Source organism: Strongylocentrotus purpuratus, unplaced genomic scaffold (assembly GCF_000002235.5).
Source record: "Strongylocentrotus purpuratus isolate Spur 01 unplaced genomic scaffold, Spur_5.0 spur5_scaffold_14, whole genome shotgun sequence".
Taxonomy (NCBI): Eukaryota; Metazoa; Echinodermata; class Echinoidea; order Camarodonta; family Strongylocentrotidae; genus Strongylocentrotus; species Strongylocentrotus purpuratus.
This window is the reverse complement of record NW_022145599.1, coordinates 35,769,274-35,791,916: the sequence shown is the minus strand read 5'-3', so window position 1 is coordinate 35,791,916 and position 22,643 is coordinate 35,769,274. Positions and strand designations below refer to the sequence as shown.

General features: G+C 37.4%; 1 long non-coding RNA gene across 1 annotated transcript in view; it reads left to right on the top strand.

Annotated features, from left to right (window-relative positions):
* Positions 1 to 6,931: 6,931 nt before the first annotated feature.
* The window catches only part of LOC105443167, a 30,262-nt gene continuing 14,550 nt past the window's right edge, over positions 6,932 to 22,643 (top strand). The window contains exon 1 of the long non-coding RNA XR_004064047.1: positions 6,932 to 7,000. This is a non-coding gene — a long non-coding RNA (uncharacterized LOC105443167). The remainder of the gene's footprint in view (positions 7,001 to 22,643) is intronic.

The following is a 22,643-nucleotide window of genomic DNA, read 5'->3' as shown; positions in this document are numbered from 1 at the left end:
ATTTATTTACTTACATTATTTTAAGATAGGGGGTTGTAAGTTCCGCATGTTTACGATTTTCGATTTTGAGATAGGGCCCTGAATTTTAGCGTTTCAATTCTCTTCAAACTTAATCTACATTATTAATTATAATCACATTATAATAATTCTGCAAATGACAAACAAGTGTTTATTTATTACGTACAACTATAAACTATTGATCAGTTACAATTTAGTAATTCACGTGGTGCACTGATGACTGCCGTTTGGCGTTTTTCAGCAGTGGTTTCCAATTTAACCCATTCAATCTTGAAGTGAATCCGTTCCGTTGTAAAGAAATATAATATTTTTGCGTTCGATGTATTGTTATTGAAGTGACATATCACCCTTGCCTGATTCGTTTGAAATGATGCACCGTGTCTCGGTGCGTGTATAACCTGCGGCAACCTTCCCCCTTCTTTTCGAATCAAAATTATATCATCAGGCTATGTGAGTAAACATGACTGCAAAGTCCCATTTCTTTCTTTCTTTCTGTTCCTCAAATTAAATTCCCCCATTATCTCGAGGCTATACAAGCATATTGTATGCATCAGTAGGTCTACTGTATCATGAAAATTATGTTGGAGTGGTTTTTGTTTTGTTAGGTTATGCACTTCGTCTTATTTTTTTCTTCAGAAACCATGGTCAAATGTACGTATAATGTATTGATGCATGATTGTGATGTATCTCTGCGCGTTTCTCATGACGCCTTCTTTTAGTGTCACGTGAACAGATTACTGCATGCACATGGCGTGCTGCGTGGATGAAATGAGAAATGGCGCCATACTTTGGGTAATAACAAAAAAAGTTTTCGTTATAAAACGTCTAGTTTTTTCCCCTCGCTTTGTCATGTCAAAATTGTAAATCACTACTCGTCGTACTGTAAGGATCAATGATTAATCCACATTTTGAGACATCGTGCTATCCCTGCAGTTGGTTGTAAATTTCGAATTCGGAAGCCACCGAATCTTGCTGAATATCACAAACGATTAATAACGCTTCACATAGATATGTTGCATCATATATAAGGTTAGTGCAAAGCCGTATGTGAAATATGAAAGCATTTCAGGACCAATCCATTTCAATCACTTGAAATCGTAAATGAGGAGAAAGCACAAATGATATTTTTCGCCTTTCTCGGGATTCAACACACGATACTCTTGAATGTCGGAGTAATGCAGTTAGGTGCATATCGATTCCAGGCTATAAAGACATCCAAGATGTTTGTATTAATATGATCAAGTCGCATATCATGAAAGCCATCAATATACAGAAAATAATAATAACAATAATAATTATTACATTTATAGGGCGCTTTATACAGGCGTTTCTAAGCGCACATAAGGTTCTGTCAATTATTCAACATGTTCAAAAGCAACAAAATAAAATAAATATTACTAATACAAATTATGCAATACAATTGAGTTGAATCGAATTAATTACTTGTGTGCGCCTCCTGTATAATACAACTGGTTAAAAAGGTGGGTTTTGAGAAGGGTTTTGAATGATTCAATAGATGGGGCATTTTGAATATGGGGTGGGAGTTTCTTTCAGAGGGCGGGGGCAATCGGGTTTTTGTTCGTGGGCCGATAATTAATTGCATGGAGGAAGATGAACGGAGGGATCGTTCAGAAGAGGAGGATCGAAGGGAGACTAGATCAAGAAGATATTTAGGGGCAAGGTTATGTTATTTTTGTGTTGTGTGTTATTTTTTATGAAAGAAGTAGGATTTTGATAGTAATGCGAAAATGGACCGGTAGCCAATGAGGGAGCGAAGTACAGGGGGGGGGGGGGGTGTTTCATGAAGCTGTTCGTACAGTTACGCATGACTTTACGAACGACTTGTATATGAAGTGCCAGATAGGATGCCCAAAGTTTTTTCTGATATTTTCAATGACCTCAATTGAATTATGGCAAAAAAAATACTTTGCAATAAAAACGTTTGTTAGCATAAGAATGTTAATCTACATCTGCGCAGTTCAATTTTATTTGATGTATTTGATAATGATTGAGCATCCCATTTGGCTTTTCATATACAAGTCGTTCGTAAAGTCATGCGTAACTTTAAGAACACTTAATGAAACACCCCAAGGTCATATATTATGGTCATATTTCCTACTTAATGTGATCAATCTAGCTGCTGAATTTTGGATTCGCTGGAGAGGAGATATATGAGAAATAATGTTTTCTCATTTGCATTTCTTTTGGGAGTTCGTTTGAGTATATCTTATTTAGTCGATTAATTATTCTCCTATCCAACAGATACGTCTTTATTGTGCAAATTATTCTCGATCACGATTGTTTTTTCTTCGATTAATTATTTGTAGCTTGTGTCTGATTTTAATGACAGTATGCAACCTTAAATATCTCAAACCGTGTACCAACAAAAGTGCGACTATTTGTTTTAGTTTAACTCCTAGATTAACTTTGGGGCACAACTCCTTCACATGTGCTGCTCTCGTGTTAGGGGGAGTATTTTTTTTTTAGAAAGATAAGATTAGATACTCTTTTTAATAGATAAACATTTAGATAAACATTTTAATACTCACTATGTTAAACTACGATGTAAAATGAGCTCTGAACCTCTAGCCTGCCTTCGAAGCGTAATGAATTATGTTTTACTGTCAAATATTTTGCAGTAGGTAAACTATTCTCTTGAGAGATAGGAAGAGCAATCGATTAGTTTGATCACTTCAGACTCGGTACAATTCAATTGCATTGCGGTCATGAATATACTTTTATTTACTTTTATTGAGAAAGTGAAAACCACCCCGACGGGCTGTGAGAATGCAAAAACATTGTGTTCATTTCTTTACCATGGAGGAGGGGGAGGGGTGTGTGCCTGCAGAATGTTTGGAACCATACTCAAGGCACCTTCCCTCCCCTTCCTCCCCTTCTCAAGGAATCCTCGACCCACCTTAGTAAAAAGAAGAACGTTTAGTTTTGGTAGCCAATCGTCTTCAATCGTAATGAAATTACCACATTTTGTCATTCGTCTTCATATACCTACGTGCACGTCTGGGGACATACGATACATTAATAGGTTGACCTAGGTTAAAGAAACACTGACTTTGTTCTCCCGCCCTAATAATTGGGTTAGTCTCCTGGGAAAGGTTAGATAAATGCTTTGACTTCCACGGGGAAGCGTCACGGTGTTTTTACTAGAAGTGGCTGCATTGCCAATTAAGGTCGCGAACTGGTCATGTGATTAAACAATAAAAGAAACTGTCCAGAAATTAAAGGGGAAGGATGGTTACGCAGTTTAAAAGGACAAGGTTAGTTGTGTTGATGTCATCAAGTAGATAAAACTATTGGCTCAGTCTTGCCCAGAATCATAATGTACCTACAATGAAAAGCACTGCGAATGGTATTTGGGGAACATAATAATTGTGCTATTTTGTTTTCCATGAAATATTCTCATACTTTGGTATTGGAATTTCTAAAGTTAGCCTATTTATTTAAGGTACAGTTTATGTTATCTCCGGTCGTGTTTCGAATATGAGAGCCTTTGCAGATCAATTGTCCTCACAGAACGTTTCAACTACGACATTACTCCACATCAAAATGACATGCAGAAAAAGCTCACTTTTGGAACTGAGCTGTTCAAATACGACGGACTGCCGACTAACTAAATCAACTGCATCGGCTTTAAGGCAAACTCAGAAATTGATATCGGTTGGCCAGACGGTTTTATTTACAAATTCTTTAGTTACTGATCTATCCTTCCGATTTAGCCTTCTATGGGTTCTACCTTTCACTCCATCCGTTCCTCCATCTATTCATCAATGTTACTATCATTGTTTTCATTCTAGCTATAGAACGCTCAGACGACAGACAGACATACGACAGACGACATATGTATTTCGCGGGAACATCTTAATATTTGAGAAATAAATTCACCAGCTGAGCGCGCGTGATTGGACAAAATGTTTCTCCAATTTACGAACATAGTTGGCTAAACAGCTTTAGGCACGTTCGCACACTTAACATTCATGTTCTGGTCTATAATAGGTGTATATTAAATTAAAATGTGTCAGCCCCCCGGATTGGAGAAGTCAGGAACTTATTTTTGGAAAACCCACCCACCCTGAACCCCTCGCAAAGCGAAAGGGCATGACCAAAGGTAAATACGAGGAATGAATAAAATGGTGATCATAAATAATTTGGGAGAGCATTGTCTAATAGTCATAGCGCGGGGAACAAGCTTACATGATTTATAGGCTTAGTATCCAAAGCAAATCCGTTTAATAATTTTGTTGTAGTTGACAATTGTCATGACAAAATATGCAAACATGTATGAAAACCCTGATAGATACTGAGCAGACATAAAGACGGCACATCAGATGACAAAGCTGACGCAAGTTTGGAACATTGATTCATTGGTATTAGGTGATTTTAAAGGCATTGCATGTTAACATTTCTCCAAAATTATCTTTTTTTGATGATCGAATAATTTTAAATTGTGATTTACTGCGATTCATTCTTCAAAAACTAGATACAATGTATAGCTTGAAAGATTTAATGCATTGAAAATTTACTGAATGATGTTTAACATCTGGCCCTGACAGATACCAGTGTTCATACCAGCTCTTATTGAACTGGGTTTCACTATGAGATTTTATTTTATTAACATGCCATTGTTTTGTGTGTGCGCAGACATGGCAGATGAATCAGAATCAGTAAAAAACCGCATGGACACATCCTTTGCTTAGTAACCCCTCAAGTCATAATTCAGATTGTCGAAATCTTTGTAAATGTCAATATTCATGGAATACCAGGAACACATGACAGGGGGGATTAGCTAACGATGGTTAGAGGAATAGTCATCATCTTATAAAAGTATGGTGTATGGTAGTAAAGGTAAAAGAGCCTACGTCAGGTGGATCTCAGGCTAGATATATCATGACAATCATGAATACCATATCGTCGCATGTCTCAAAATATTCCCCCATCTTCTTCTTGAATGTTGATAATTTCCCAGGGTTTGAGCTGAGAGGATTTGTTTTATCCTACTTAACAAACCTCTGCTGAATATCTCCGCATAATCCAACACCCTTGTCATTTCCTATGCATGCTGATATGCTTCAGAGTTTCTACCTTTAATGAATGTTTAATTCGGATGTCTATTTTTCGTCTTCCATTAACGTCATCGAGTTTGTCAAAGCCTAAACGTGAAGGGGCGAATTAACATCGGAGATTTAAAACCTACCGCTCCCTTTCCTAGCTCTCCTATTTATCATGACATAATGTCTGGAAAAATGGATTGTATGTGTTATGCATTAATCTCACGTATATCATAACATATTATTGTTTAGGAAAGACTTCTGACAGTATTGTTGGTCGTTAGGTCTTTTGATGTATACGTTTCTATTTAATATTGCCCTTTTGTTTTATCAACAGGAACATAATTATGTATGTGTTTTTTCCATCGACATGTCTTGATCTAAATTATAGGCCTACAATTTGTAAATTTCCTTTTCAAAGAAAGCCTTCTCCTTCAAGTAGAAATGTTCTCGTCATCCCATCCAATGCCGAGTTAATGTCAAAATGATTTATGTGATAATTGCCCCCTCTCCCTGATCTCTTCATGCATCGAATGCAAACCAGGCTCATGTGACGCCCTCTAGAGGACAAGCATAGCTAGTCTCACCCCAGTCTGTTGTTAGCCCCGTTTATATCACTTGAAGATAAAGATGAGTACTGGTTGTGGGATTGCACTGGGAAAGAAACTATTAAGAAGTTATTGGGGACTGTTGGTTATGCACTACTGTATATTATGGTGTCTTTGAATGATCAAAATGAAAAGAAATTGACTCAATTTTGATGAATAGCAGATCCACTGCACATAATGGGTCAATGGGACTGCTGAGGGCGTTTGCTATGCAATCCCTTTCTACGAACATGCCTTCTATAATACTATCTAAACACAAAGAATAAAAACGTGAGCAAAATACGAATAGAAAGGAGCATGTTGGATACATCGCTTCAGGAATAATGCCTTGGTATGGTTTCGAACCTTAGGCCTTCTGGATACGAGAACAGTGTTATGTACCTCTGAGCCGTTAGACCTCGTCATTCACCGTCATTTTGTTTTTTTTAAAATTATTTTTCATTGTATCTAGGGTTATTTTGTCAACCCAAAGACTACCTTTAAACGCGCTCAATATATATGCTAAATAACTGATTAATGATTAATATGCCTCATTCACGACGCTTATTCTGGAAACAGATTTCTTTAACGTCTTATTTGTCGAGAGAAGACGTCAACCATAATTTATATTCATAGAAGGAGAAAGAAATCAAATCATTCAGTCTGATAAGAATTCGAAATTAAACTCAACATCTCCTTCACAGTAATGCAAAGTATTTCCACAGTCGTGACGCAGTACTTAAACCGATATTTTTCTCTTGTTATTCATGAGCATCTCATAAGGTCCCGATCGTATTGCAAGTAAACAAAAACTTCTATACAACCTTTTTTCAAAGTTTATAAAAGAAAGCAATCCTTGCGAAGTTTTCCAAACGATGTTCGTCTCTTTGATGATTTTGAAGATCTCGAAAAGGTCCTGATCGTCTTCCAGTTTCTTGTTGGATTTGTATGATCATCCATTATTAAAGTATACATTTTTCCTCGATGTGCTTGTGCTGAAGCATGTAATACTTGTTTAAGGTATTATCCACATATCTTTTGAATATCACTTCAGGATGCAAGTAAAATTGCAAGGCAGATTCAGTTACGCCCTCAACAGGCTATTATGACTGTGTTGTTGGGGAGCGTTTTCAGACGCCTTTTGAAATCAAAGATGCCTTTAATTTTACATTTTTGAATGGTCCTTAGTTTAGAGGTTGAGTTAGTGATGAAATGTATATTTTAATATATTATTTTTTTGTTTCTTTTCATGTCAGATCTGCAGAGGATTGCCAATAATTGTCTCTTTGAGGGACGATTTTCCCCGATGAGGGCGACTACGGTATAGAACTTGTGAGTATGAAATACTTAAAATACATTTCTCAATTCATTATACCGTGCTTTGGGACTCAGTAGTGTATCGTTTTATTTTTCTGATCATTTCAAAATTCTTCATCTAGTAAAAAGCTCGCTACGCTATATCGCGATCGTAGTCACTAACATCACAATGGTCATCATCCTTATCAGATGACGTACAAGCTGTGAAAAGAAGACGTAAGAACGTTGTAAAAAAAATCGATGGAGAAAAAAAAAGCAAAGAGAAAGGGAGAATAAATAAACTGCATACAGTATAGAGAGATTAATAGAAGACAGAAGACGAATATGTCAGCATCTTCATTAGATAACCGCATTGTCATCGTTTATCCCGTCTTGTTCGCCTATGAACATCTTTATCAGGATGTCATCTCCGTCATCCTCATATTCGCCAAAATCATACTCACCATCTTCATCGTCATAAATCATCTCTATTTCATCATCACTACCATCGTCATCAGTTCACTATCACCATCATCATCATCCCTAGCTTCGTCGCTGTCATCAACACCATCATCATTATAACCACCATCATCATCATCACCTCCATTCTCATATTCATTATCACCACCCGACGTTTCGATCATTGTTCTCGCCGTCACCGTATAACATCATCATCATCATCGCCACCGTGGCCATCTTCCTTAGTCTTAAAATCAGATTATTCCTCCAGCATCATCGTAACCATGGTGGCCGTCGTCCACCTCCTCCGTCACTCTCATCCCTTGATCACTCTCATCCACGCTGTCCCACTGCATGCCGTCTGTGTCTGAATCATGATGGATCGTACCATTAGCTAATTCAGGCGTTACTTGTCGCAACCTGAAGTAAATGGGTCATAAGATGTAGTCCCAAGGAACTGCTTTGTCTCATCTATTCTTGTCAGAGGAGTTTGATTTACTCCTCGATATCATTCGAGCTTATTGGGAGTTAAAACTTATGTTGAATTATGGTCACACTACAAAATTCCTGCGGCGTTTAGTCTATGGTTTTGTTCGATAAAAATGAGTGATATCAAGGGATACTCATGTATGATATTCCCAGACTTTCTTGTGTTTATTAAATCGTTATGTTTTGTTGTTAAAGTCTTCAAGCTTAACATTATCAGACTTTAAGGATTTCGAATTTACATCAGTAATGCTATTTGGCTGTACATGCTTATGGAGGATCATTTGATGTCATGTATGTAACGGTATCTTGGCACGTGAAATATAGAATTATTAGGAGCTAAAGAGGAGTATCTGGTCCTGGTTCTGACTACCCCCCACCCTCATCTAAATTTTCTGTCGGCATTATTATTTGAAATTTGTAGAGCTCTGTCGGCAACAGTTGATGCAGTCGGAAAATGTGGTCCCACCCCTCCACTCCACACCCCCTCGATTTAGAAGGTCTTACTATGCCCCTCGATCAGTATCTGCCCAAAGGAATCAGTATAACATTCATCAGAGTAGCATTACAACATGAACTGGTTCAGTTTATCAGTGCACCTTTCCTTTGACCATCCATTAACTCAGATGTCTGGCCAAATGACAGAAAAACCTCTGCAGTTGCAGACACCTAATATCCATCTCCTTAGGATAATCTCCACCAAGTTTCCTGTAATGAAACAGTCGATGCATCTTGAGATAGAATCTACATTAGAAGTATAAGCTATAAGTTACACATCTAAAATCAGATAACTAGAGTATTACAGTCATTCTTACTTCTCTGTATTGTTATGCGCACGGTAATGCTTGATGCCTGGAAGTGTAAAATGAAAAAGCAAGAAAGAAGGAAGAAAGCAAGAAAGCAGAAAAGAAAGAAGAAACGAATAAATCGCCAAGTGAAATATTCTAAACATATTTTGATTTGATGTTAATGCTAAAATCAAATTTATGAGGGACGTTTAGTGGGCAGGTGATCGACATTCCCTTCAGACCTTTCAACATAATTTGCATTCGTGCTGGCAAATCTTAAACTGGCAGGGGGGGGGGGGGTGGATAAAATAAGCACTGCCTAGTGAAAAAACAAACCACTCTTAAATTGTAAAAGTCTACGCTTCCCTCTCGCATTTCGACAATTGTTGTAATGGGTCGACGTTAGTAATGAACTGTCACCTTTTTTAAAAAGCATACGATAGCTAGGAAACTGTCGAATCGACGGTACAGTGCACTTTGTGAAGGCCCAACGTTTCTACATGTAGTATCTCTATATACAGGTGCAAAAAAGCATAAAGGTGCCAGGATCGAAGCTCAAAGAGGTGTCCAAATCTTCCATTTTATCCGGGCAATGTGTAATGTGTCTGGCTAAGACATATCCTGACACTTTCATTGGTTCCCAATCACAGTCCCTTCACGCTTTTAGTAGGACATTAACCCTTAGGCACTCACATAGGGTGAAGATTGTGAGTACATGTCTGTACACGCGCATCATTGCGATATAAACGAATGACCGGTAACTAGGCCGAGCGAGTAATTACTCGGGAAATGTAACTGCATGCTGTGATGCACACGATTGATTGGTGATTATTATCTCTTTTATTTACGAGGCAATGCTTCTAGCAACTCTTAAATCGTATAATAATTGCTACCTCTCTTGTTTCCTAGGGTGGATTTTTGTAGGTGCTGTCTGCTTGTTTCTCGATCTGCCCCCATTTCCGCCTCTCCCAGCTCTCTCTCCCGAAACATTCCTCCATTTTCCTTTCAGATTCCTCTCTATTTTTTTCTTTCTCGGTCTTTATCCCTCTCTCTCCCTCTTGAAACCTCTATTTTTCTTCTCTCTATCTTCCTACCCCCTCTCTCTTTCATCCTATCCCTCTCTCTTACTTTATATAGGCCCCTTCTCTCTCATTCTTTATCTAGCCCTCTCTCTCTCTCTCTCTTTCTCTTTCACTCTCTCTCACTTTGTCGTTTTTCTCCTTCGTTACTCCCCTTTCTACTTTTTATTTTCGGTCAAAGGCTTCATCCCCCTTTTTTAAATAGATATTTGATTACTCGATATTATTAATCAATGGTTTCTCTCGCGAATCGTCACTGCGATGCTTAACACCGTGTCATGCTATTGAATATTTAAATAGTTGATATTAATCGTTACCATACGATTCATTAATCAGAAATTTAGAATTTTGAAAAAGAAACTCTTAAAATATATGACGCAGCAAATCGTTAGCTCTGTAAAAGAGGAGCCGTTTCATTTGCGTTAATTATACCTGCGCCAATCAAGCCTTTGAAAGCAATTCGTGCATGCGTCAGCAACTCAACGCAACGCGTGCACTTTTCAATTTGCCCTCACTTTTCAAAATACGATCACTGTCACATTGCGCGTCAGACACTACACCTAGCACGTACGCCGTCCTGTGTAAGGAAAGCAAAATGACACCTTTGTGTGTAACGCGCATTACAAAATCTCATTACGCCATTATCGACCTACATCGACACAATAAAAATAGACGACACCGCAAGCTATCATCATATCGATTCTTTAACCGAAATGAATCCACTGTTTATTTAAGCATGGAATCTTCAGAATACTTTCCAATCCATCTGCTTTTGGTTTTTTTTTGGACAGATTCTTGGAAACAAAATCCGCGTTTGATTTTCCACAAAGGCATTGTTCTCGATCTGTAATCCTGTAGTCCTGTGATCAATACAGCGTGCTGCTGTTACCGATAGCGATGTGAATGTTTGAACTCGCTTCGGAATACATTTAGCCAACATTTCTCCTTAGTTTTCAAAGACAAAAATATCGCTCTAGTTTTATTTCTCAATTACGAACCAAAATATGAGGAATATGCTGTTTATATTCAGAATGAAACGACAGTCATTGCATTTACATTGGTCGGCTTTCATTTCTGAAATTAAACCCCCAAAAGAAGTCAACTTCTATACGGGTAACATACGGGCCCACACGCTCTCGCCCTGAACGCCCTCGCCCCACACGCACTCGACCTAGTCGTTGGAATAAGGTCAATGCCACAGTCGAGTTTATAAAAGTGGATGCAACAGAGCGTGGTATAGTCTCAAGGTCTAACGTGCGTTAATAATCAGTGGGACATTACCTTATCAGTCAGGCAGAACGTTGCAACGCAAGACATAAAATACTTGGGGAAGTCACTTAATTTTTAAAATTCTTCTTTCGTGTCCATTATCTGTGCTTAAAATAAATGTTCTGCCAGGCTTTTGCACACTGAAGAGCCTTCTCATTTGCTGCCACATGTCTTCCAGGCAGCATTGGCCAACTTGGAGTGGGCATCTTCATAAGTGTGACATAGATGGCACGAATGTTCCACACTCGCAGACGGTGTCCGCGTCATCAGTGTGTCCCCATTTATGCATATGTATAATGCTGTTTCAAAAGTTTGCAATTTTTTTCTAGTAATAATATTATTCAAGGAGTTTTAAGATACATGTAATTGAGCCATGCATGGCAGAATATTTTCTAAAACATGTATATCAGCAGCTGGCTGACTTTCCCGATGCCTTTTATGTCTTCCATCCCGAAGTTCTGCCTTACATTGAACGATGAGGGCTCTCCATTCACTGTGTGTTATTGTGGCTATTCTCGACGTCATTAATAAGGCACTATATACTTTACTCACCCTTTATAGTGCATACCATTACATTTTCCATTGTAATTTGTATGTAGGAGAAATTAAACAGTCCTAAAATTTGAGTTCCTATTATTTTTTCTTCTTCTTCATACTTCCCTCTTTAAGAAAAAAAAAATCATGATAATAGTTGCCGGCGTAAAGCTGTTGCAAACCTTCAATAAACTCTCATGAGAAATGCTAGTATAAAATACAATTCCCATCCTCTTTAAATTTGTAATTAACAGGTAATCTGTTTGATATTGTAACACTCGGGCTCTAAAGATGCGATAATCCGTGCATACACTAGATTCTGTTACCCTTTAGATTTCCCTGTTGTGTCTGTATTAATTACACGAACTTAAGGTTTTTAAGATTGTATCGAGTTTCTCTTACAAGCCTAAGAGCGTCATACTATAGTTATGTCTACACGAGACTGTCGTACAGGTAGTTTTAAAATTTAAGTTATACCCACAACCCACTTACATCGACGAGGTTTCACATGTGATCGAAACAACGATCATCAAAGATTATACAAGCCGTGAAAGCAATCATTAAACTACAAGCTGGCGTTAGCTCGAAGTTGGTAGTTTCCTAAAATTATAACCACGAGTGTGTCGACACGATCCCTATCTACAAGATGACTTCGAAGTTTAAAGGTATAGACCAGTTTTGGAAACGCCCCCTCTCAAAAATAAAATGGAAGCTCTTATTACCAATCCTGTGAAAGAATATGGTTTGACTAATACGTGATGATACAAATTTTGACTAATTGATACATTTGGTAAATTATCATATCGATCCGGCCGGGATAGATATTCGGGCATATAATTACTTCTGTTTTTTTGCGAATTCAGGTTGAAGTATTGCCACCTAAACCTCTGAAGGCAATATTTAAACAATATTGAACCGCAATTTTAACACTACTGGTTTTTACCTTTTGGGCCACAACGTAAACTTAAAGTAAACGGATTGCCGTGTAAACCCAACGTAAGTCCTACCGCTGTGTTTACCACTTACCTAAATGTAGAATCTATTATACAGACATATCTAATCCATTAGGAACGAAACCGAACAAGGCGAGTGTATGGGGATTCCAAGAAAACGAAAAATAAAAACTGTTATGACTACTTAGGGCCTTAAGGGCCAAGACAGTGGGGAGCAAGCACGCGGCTGTGAGCAGTCGATATCTTTATTATTTTGTTTCTTGTAATGAAATTAATCAAATTATGGTGTCGGATTTAGGGTTATATGATATATGACCACTTCTGATGGAACCCAACACCTATCTCCCACTCTCTCTGTCTCTCTATGCCTCTCTCTCTCTATGCCTCTCTCTCTCTCTTTCTCACATCACATGTATACCTCCCCAATGTATTATTCCTGACGGGCCCTGTGGTAAATTGCAAATTTCTAGTTGCTTCTCTTTATTGATTGAAATTATGAAATAATAATTTATACTATTGTTATATTATGGAAATTGGAAATTGGGAACAACCGTGTGTATTTTGACTTCAATCGATAATCGATATTATTCATTATCGCGCCTTGATCGAACGTTTCAACACACTGTATGCGCGTTATAAATTCATCTATTATTATAATTACAAATTTACAATTATTATTACCTGGTAAGATTTATTCCTCGCAAGCATAAGTTGCTACGGTTGGCGGAACAATGATAAAGATAAAGACCATGTAGACGTTGTTATGATGTGATATGCACTCCCAAAACGTGCTATCAATTATATTTGTATGGACTACTTGTAAGCAATACAAAGCTAGTGGTCTAGATAAACGGAGCTCATTAATGCATTCTCGGCAATTAATGATTGTTAGTAACATTCTAAGACAATGCGGTTCCTCATTAGCGATTAATTCCTGATCATTAAGAAGAAGAAATGGGATGCATTTAGACTCAGTGTGAACTTGACCGAGATGCTAGATGGGATAATGAGACGCCACAAACAATCAGGTTTGGATGTTGCAAATGCATTGTCTAGCTGGCATAACTTATTCCGTTGCCTAATTACCATGCCATTTTTTCATCGCATGGAACTTGTACAATTATGAACCAATTATACGTGTTGTAAATCATTACTCTGACGTAGGATCCGGAATAATAGGGACTTTTAGATTTGCACGTCGACATAGTGGACCGCTATTACGTGTTTCAGTGTGACGTCCTTTTAAGGCAAAGTGCCTTAAAAGGACGTGCAAATCTGAAAGTCCCTAATAGTCCTTTATATGGGAGGCCCTTGTACCAGTTCGAATACACTTAAAGAGAGAACGATCTAAATAAAGGAATACGCACAGGGCAAGGATTCGAATTCCCAATTCAAATTCAAGTGAATGAAACCCTTCATCATATCACTAGATCTACAGTTCAAGATTTTTCTAGAACAATGAAGTTTGTTGAAGTGCAGTCATTGCAGTGGTGTAGAACATTGGGGGGGGGGGGGGGGCGGTTCACCCCCTTATATAACCATGAATTCTTTAATATCATCTAAGAAAATTGCACCCCTACTGTGTTTGTCAAATAATACCTTTTTTGTGTAAATAATTTACTAATGCCAATTTTTTCTAATTATAAGCATCTGGAAATGTGATATCGGCGTTATTTGATCATTTTGTGAGAAATTGAGAGCATTCAGCACAGATTTCTTGAGTTCAACACACCATGCCCATGATATATGGAGATCGTTTGCGTGAGAAGGCAAATAAAAAGGGGATGAAGCGCGCGATACGGGTCCTCTCGGGAAATTACAAAGAATTGTGATAATGAAGATATAACAACTTACGTGACATGATAAGGGGTCTCCTTTTCCCTTTTCGTCTACATCACATCTTCAATTCCCCTTTGCTTCTTCCTCCGGTTCCTCTTTCTTCATTTCCATCATCCTCTTCATTCGTTGGTAGATCGTCTCGGGATTGGTATATCAATCAATGCTCTTACAGAGATGAGCTGTGTGCCAGAGTCGAGATATCATTTTCACTTTCTTCAACTCTTAGAGAAAAGTAGCTGGCATCGGGGGGGGGGGGGGGGTGATATGAAGTCAAGGAATTTATTTTCACAAGTTCACTTTGTCGATTCCTTGCGGAATTACTGTTGCACGGCAAGGAAAACAAAAAAGGATGATGAGCTGTGTGCCGGGGTCAAGGTATCATTTTCACAGTTTCTTCAACTCTTGGGGAAATGTAGCTGGAATCGGGGGGGGGGGGGGGGGTGATATTTAGTCAGGAAATCAAATGTTTGTTTTGACTCTGTTAATTCCTGGTGGTACAAGCATTGCACGAACAAAGCAGAGTATGATGAGCTGTGAGCCTGACAAGAGATTTCTTTTTCTTGTTCTCGGGGGGGGGGGGGGGTAATTCAAGAAATCCATTGATTTTGTCAATTCTCAGTAGGATAAGGGTTGCACGAAAAGAGAATGATTAGCTTTGAGCCTGACAACATAATCACTTTCTTGAACACTTTCGGGGGGGGGGGGAGTAAATTATTCAAGAATTCCATTGATTCTGTTGATTGTGAAAAGAAACTTGATGTTGAGCTATGTCCCAGAAGACGAGACATATCATTTACACATTCTTCGATTCTTGGAAAAATCTAACAGAATTGGCGATTGCAAGTCCCGGCAGAATAAATGCTACATACAAGGGCGGAGAATATGAGCTGTGTTCCAAATGCAATAATATAATTATAATTTCTTTACCTCTTTGAGCAATTCATCTCAAATCGGGGGAGGGGGATTAAGAGACAAGAAATTGATAGATTTCTGCTTGATTCTATCGATACTTGGGGAAACAAGCGTTGTAAGAAGAGAGATCTATGTGCGAAAATATCATTTACAATTCCTTCGACCGTGGAGGGATTTGACTGGAATCGTTGGGGGATGCTAAAATTGTTATAAGATTATATAATTCCCCTTCAATATGGAGCAGCAGAGTGAATTAATATTCTAATGGAAGGTGGCGGTAAGCTGTATGCCAGAGAAGGATTATTCCATTTACAATTTCATATGTAGGATGTAACCTAGGTAAACTGACTGGACTCGAGAGAGAGAAATGGAACATATTTTTGTTACAAATTGATTTTCCCCGTTGGACTGTGTTTACTCTGGAACAGCACAAATAAAAGACATAAAACTCAATATTGGAAGGAAAGAGCGTCATACAAACCTCTGTGCTTGGCGAGAGATATCATTTACACTTTCCTGAACCTTTTGGAAAACCAGCCGGCGATGTATGAAGTGGGTCATGCATATTTTGTTAAAAGATTTTTCCCTTCGAGAATTCGTTCAATACCATGGATGCGTAAAATTGAAAAAGATAAAATCATACTTAACTCTAGGGAAACCAATTCCTATACTCGAAAAGGGCACATGTGTGTGTAGGAGGGGAGAGAGGGTTGTGCATAGATTTATTAAAAGACTGATTTATTCCAGAATCTGTTCAATATAGAGCACCATATATACGTGAAATTGGAAAGGGAGAGAGTGATGAACTGTCTATTCTGCTAGAGAGGTCGAGAGATATCAACATATCATTTTCACTTCGTTTAACTCCTGCGGAAATCTACCCTGTCTCACCAAAAAAAAAGCAATGGTGGGGGCTAGTGTTATCAACATTTTCATAAAATATTGCGTTTGCCGTTCACGTGACGAGTTCATTTAAGACCCCCAAATATATCAAAGACGTGCCATTTGAAGTAAGGAGAGCGATGAACTATATGCCAGACAAGAGATGTAATCATGATAATTACACCTTCTGGAGTTTGAGGATATGACGGCTGACTGAAGGGGCACATTAGTACAAAAAGACTGGTCTTTTCATTACCTGTTGATGTGTTTAATTTCCGATTGTATTGTGTAGAAAGCGTGAAATGGGGATTGGGATGATGGTGGATTTTGCGCCAGCGAAGAGTCATTGACTTGTTTAGAGTAAAGTAGGTTGAGGCGAACAGGTGCATTATTTATCGTCCCATTTTTTCTCAGTCCGTTCAGTATTTTACAAATAGTAACATGTAGGGAAACGGAAGTGCTTGTAATTTGACATGGATATTTGAATGATATTGTGAAACACTGTGGGAGTGATACTAATAATCTTCATTATTGGAGGGACATTTTTTTACTTTTAGATACAAAATAAATGCATGCTATGTTGCAAGAATTGCTCCAGAATTGATTAGCTCTTTCCTGACTTGCCGAAGTCTGTTCGAATTGTTTAATTTAATCATCGACGAAAAACACATTTTTTCCTTAAAAAAGACATTTGGATTTGTCATTTAAACAATACCATAGTCTCTTTCCGATAGTGTTTCATATACTTTCATTATCTGTAGATCGTTCTCTTATCTAGCTCATGTCTGACAGCTCTTTTGCCAACATACAATATTTTCTGTGGTATATTTCTTCCTGAAAAAAAAGCAATCCCTCGTATCGATTCCCCGTGTTTAAACCACAGAGATACTTTGGGTAGGAAGCATGCCTTCCCTTCAGCGAACCAATCAATGCTTAGAGTCTTTAGGGAGGATTCTAATGCACATCGGCCTTCTACCACTCTCTCTCCCCATCATGTTGCTAACCACATTGTTAATCAAACTCTTGACTGTTCATCATCAGCGATCAACTGGGACGGGTTGCTTGTGCTTTACCGCTTAAAGAGAAGGTTGAGTTCTGGAAAGAGGTGAAAAATAATTTGTGAGCGTTATCATTCTTATTATGCAAGTGTGGAAGAACATCAGATAAGACATGTTCCCTGAAAAGCATGGCTCTTCAAATGCTTTCATGCTCTAAATATGACATGTAACATCGTAAAACTCGAGGGGTAGGATTTTTACGCCACGTGTTCGTGTAGTCCCATATACATATTTCTGTGTACAGTGTTTGTAACTTTACCAAGACTTGGCCAAATTTCTTATCATTTTGATGATCCCAGAACCTTGCAATACAAACAAATTCTTATATGCTAGATGATCAACCTTTTCTGGTCGATTCCACACCGTTTCTTTCACAATGCAATTGCATGACCAGAACTCAACTTCATCTTTAATTCCCCTTTCCTTGGAGGGGATAGACCTCAAGGGAAGTATTATCATGTGGGAAGGCTCTACGGTCTCCAATGATTTACGAATTCAGGGACGAAGATGATGAACATACCGATGAAATATTTCCTATTACTCTTTAGGGGAATTGAGATTCTTAAACACGACCCCAAGAAGGTGAAGAAGAAGAAGAATGAGAAGAAAAGAAGAAGAAGAAGGAGAAGGAGAACAAAACGAAGAAGAAGAAGAAGAAGAAGAAGAAGAAGAAGAAGAAGAAAAAAAAGAAGAGGAGGAAGACGAAGAAGAAGAATATAAAAAAGAAGAAGAAATAGAAGAAGAAGAAGAAGAAGAAGAAGAAGAAGAAGAATAAATAGAAGAAGAAGAAGGAGAACAAAACGATGAAGAAGAAGAAGAAGAAGTAGGAAGAAATAGAAGAAGAAAAAGAAAGAGAGCAAGAAAAAGTAGAAGAAGAAGAAGAAGTAGATCGAAGAAGAAGAAGAAGGAAAAGAAGAAGCAGAAGAGGAAGGGGAAGAGGAAAAGGAAGGGGAAAAGAAAAGGGAAAAAGAAAAGGAAGAATAAAGATGAGGAGGAGGAGGAGGAGGAAGAAGAGGAGGACTTCAGATTCTTATCAATTCAAAGATCCGGATACATTCACATCTTCATTAGATAACAAATATGATTCCCATCAATCATTAACATGCATGATGGCGGATACTCATAGATAATTGATTTACATTTATAATCAGATGAGTTTCACCCTTCCACTTTGTCCCTTTTACCTTTCCGCTCCGATTTCTGATAATTGATTTATAATCTAAGAATCGCGCACTGCACCTGTTCAAGATTTAGCCAAGGATTTATGTCATCTGGTTTGGGACGTGGAGTATGACATCGTATGTTACATGGACATTTAGCATTTAGCACACGCCCCCAAGTATCGATTTCTTACTAGGTATGTCGTATTTGGGCCTTCTTCCAATAAAATTCATTTATAACTAATCCTCCTTGATCTATAAATTGACTGATGATAAATTCAAAGGTGAGGTTGAAAGCCGGTCATTGGATTGAGAATCCTTTTACAAGAACTGGTAGATGTTGATGATCACATAACAAATACAAATATAGTGTGTATTTTGAGGATTTAGAATCATCAAAATTAGAATGTTAACAAATTGGCCCACTATTGATGAAATCCTTTACAGTGCAACGACACGGATAGATTAGGGTATATGGGACAACAAAAACACGCTAGGCGTCAACATTTGGTTGAAAGTTCCAACTATTACAAAAAACACCTTATATTTGATTATGAATGCATAATTATGTATCTTAAATTTGTTCATGTTATGATTAATGTCTTCGTTGATACTCATGATAATCTCCCACACAGCAATGGTGATGATAAATTATAATTAGAATGTTCACAAATTATGCTTTACCTCTACCACATTAATCAACCTTCGCTTTAAAGCTGAGAGAGAACATTGTCACGCGAGACAGTATATCTCCTTGACTGACTTAACCAGTCTCAAGTCTCAACCCTATGTAGCCCCCCCCCCCCATCCCCATATTACCCTTTACCTTGGAGAAATTAGTCCAGCCAGTCCAGACATTAGCCAGGTCTCTGCACCAGTGATACCCGACAGCCTCACTTAATTAAAGTTCAATCATCTATGAATAAACGGAGCTAATTCCACCCTCAAGCTTTATTGCAGGTCATGTTTCAGTTGCCGGTGTAAAGATTAGAGGCAATAATGAAGATCTGAAACGTATGATTGGAATAACTGAGTTGGTTATTAAGATGAATGATTGCAACTGATTAATGGTAAATTATGAATATCTCGTAGTCGAATCGACTGCAGATGGTAACAAAGAAAAGTTGACGGTAATTATAAAGTACATCAAATAAAATCCAATGTTTTAATGGATCAAGGAGATTATAAGGGCTGGAGTATACTGTTTTAAGTTCGATATTGTTGAAGGTTTTCACTCTGATACGAGAGGTCCCAGTTTCGATCCATGCGCGGTGCTTCCATCCTAGGCTAATTGAACGAGGTGTTTCACCCACGTTTAATTGATATCGGGAACGTACATGTAATCATCTTTTAATTGTATATGCATTATTAATACTTTTTTACGACATCTTTGAACATGTTACCTTTAATTTCATCAATATAAAGTATTTTATGGAATTTGGTACTTAATTCAATATGTTTTATTCACAATTGCAATTTGTATTTATAATGTATTTTAATCTGTGTAAAACATGTATAATTCAATCTTTGTACTGCGTAACATGTTCGAATGAACCTGAATTGAATTGAGGTCGTCCTTCTCGACCCCGGTGTATTAAATGGCTTCTTGACAGTACTGGGGTAGTATTGATTAATAATTGCAGGGTCCGTCATCAAGAGCAGTATTAATACTGATAGTGCTTTCCTGGGTAAAAATGAACTTAGAATCACTGATATTTATTTTGACTATACAAGAATATGATAAAGAAGACAGAACGAACAGGAAGGGGTAAAAGACGACGAAGAGAAATAAAATGGTAAAGACATTTAAGGGAGAAAAAAAGTGTGAAGAGAATTACAATAATAATAGGCCTACATATGGCAGGATGATAAATGACTCGAACCAATCTTAAATTTCAGAATCAGGCAATTTGTTAAAAGTAACGCCTCGAAAGCCTTTATTGCTGTAGGGTATGGAAATTTAATGCAATGAATTTTGAAAAGAAAAGCCTATCAGAGTACTTCTGACAAATGATTGATGCACTTTGGATTGTATCCCCTTTAAATAAATGGTCTACGATCTATAAATGTTAAGTACAAAATATAATATACCGGTATCTGTACAAAGAGTATGCGTTGTATTCTATGACCGGGATTTGATTTTGATTTGATTTATTTATTCTCCGAATTCACAATAAAAACATGATATACACTGTACATACAGAACATTTACAACATAATATAAATAAACATTTTAAACACACATAATATACAATGTAAACAAGAAAAGAAGAAGACAACAATGACGTCGGAAGGACACTCAGTTCAGTCAAGCAATAGAGACAAGACTGTTTTTCTATGGGGTACAAGATGATTGTTATAATATTAAATATATATTGTGTAGTGAGGAATTTCTGACTAAAATATATAATAATTCACTTCTAAATTGTATCGGCCCAGAAATTGATAATCAAAAAGTTTAACCAAAGACAATCGATGTTAAAGACGGACCGGTTTCATGTCTTTATTAAGTAGAATTTTATGATTATTACAAGTTAAGTCAAATCATGGTGTTCTATATTAAGGCAAAGCAGAAAAAGTCCGACTTTTTTTTTCTTCATACAAAATATTATTCCCCTTTCATTCTACTAGCTACAAGTTTGCCTACAAGTTATTAATATAATATTTTGATTTTTGTCACGACTAAAGTACATGACAAGGCTTGTAAAACAGTAGAAGGGTACCTTTAAATGCTCTCAAATTTGTAACTGAACGGCATATGGTTTAGAAAGCGTTTCCTCCTCACCCGCCACAAATGTGCGAGTCATTTGAAATTTTGTTGACATCCGAAATTGAATTTCTACGAAAAAGGAGTCTTGATTTCATAGATACAGCTGCTATTCCTAAATTCTGCAAACCTGGTGAATTGAAAAGCATAAATCGTGATTCGATTGGTTTCATTACATGTCGGCCGGAATTTTTGTTTTCTGTAGCCAATTCGATTTATCGTCAGAGTTAATAAAACTCGGTGCATCCAGGATTGTACGCTGGAATGACAGGACTTGGTTCCTTTCTGATGTGTTTAAAACCATGTATATATCATGCAGCAATAACAAAATATAAATGCTTAGATGAATATACACTGAGTAGCTATCTGCTAAGATATCGTCATTTTGATTATCATTTGATTTATGTAGAAGTGACATATTCTCTATAGATTTATGTTTGTGTCGTTGATTGTTATGAGCAAAAATGAAATTGGATAAAGTTCACACGCTAAACGCTTAATCAAATTGAAAGCTTGAATCGAAGTGGTTAGACTTAGAGTCATTTTGTTGATATAAATGCATTTATTTCGTTTACTGTCGTTTTCCAAGCGCATGGTCAAAAGCTGACGATAGTGTTATAGTATATATGATATAAGTTATGATTGATATATCATACAATATCGTTAGGTTTCTCGTGTTATCGCGGAATCGATGAAATACACAAAAATGCTAGATAAATAAAAAAATTATAGCAGAAAAATGTTATGTTATAATTATTTACAATACGTCACTGACTGGAATATTCTTTCCGACGCGAATATAATTCATAGGCAGAGTTTGATTTTGAAGCTCATTCTGAATTATATAGGCACATTAAAGGGATAAGATAAACACATTTTCTCACTGAACGGATATCTTCTTTAATCTGTCATCCAGGGGTAAGTAAAGCAATTCAGTAATTCTCGACTTAGTCTTATACAAGAAGATAGAAGAAGCAAAAAACAGTTTCACCAATTTTATGGACTTGACCAACCCCGTAATAACCGGACATAAATGTAATAAAGTACACAATATACATTTATATTTTGATACCTGATGAACCATTTTAACTGCAGGATGTTCGGATCAAATGCATATCGCTTGTGACATATTTCATATTGTTATGAATTTATGCAAGCCATGAGCATCGCGAGAAGATATGAACATTCAGGAGAGTGCGAGAGCACTGCGGAGGATATTCAGTTACCCTGCCTAGCAATCTCTTCGTATCGTTTTCATCCCCGTTGAATTATTCGCGCCCTTTTTCTTGCGGATGTTGATACTTTCTCTCGCTGTGCCACCATATACTGCGTCCCCATGGTAGTCGGAATCATGTCGTGATATTTTTTTCGTTTTCATTCAAAGTAGAGTTCTGGTCAAGCGATTACGTTTTGAAAGGTATTTCCTGTAACGAAACGTTACGGGTCTTTTATTTCATATATAGTACTCTGGATTTAGCTCATGCTGCAATGAT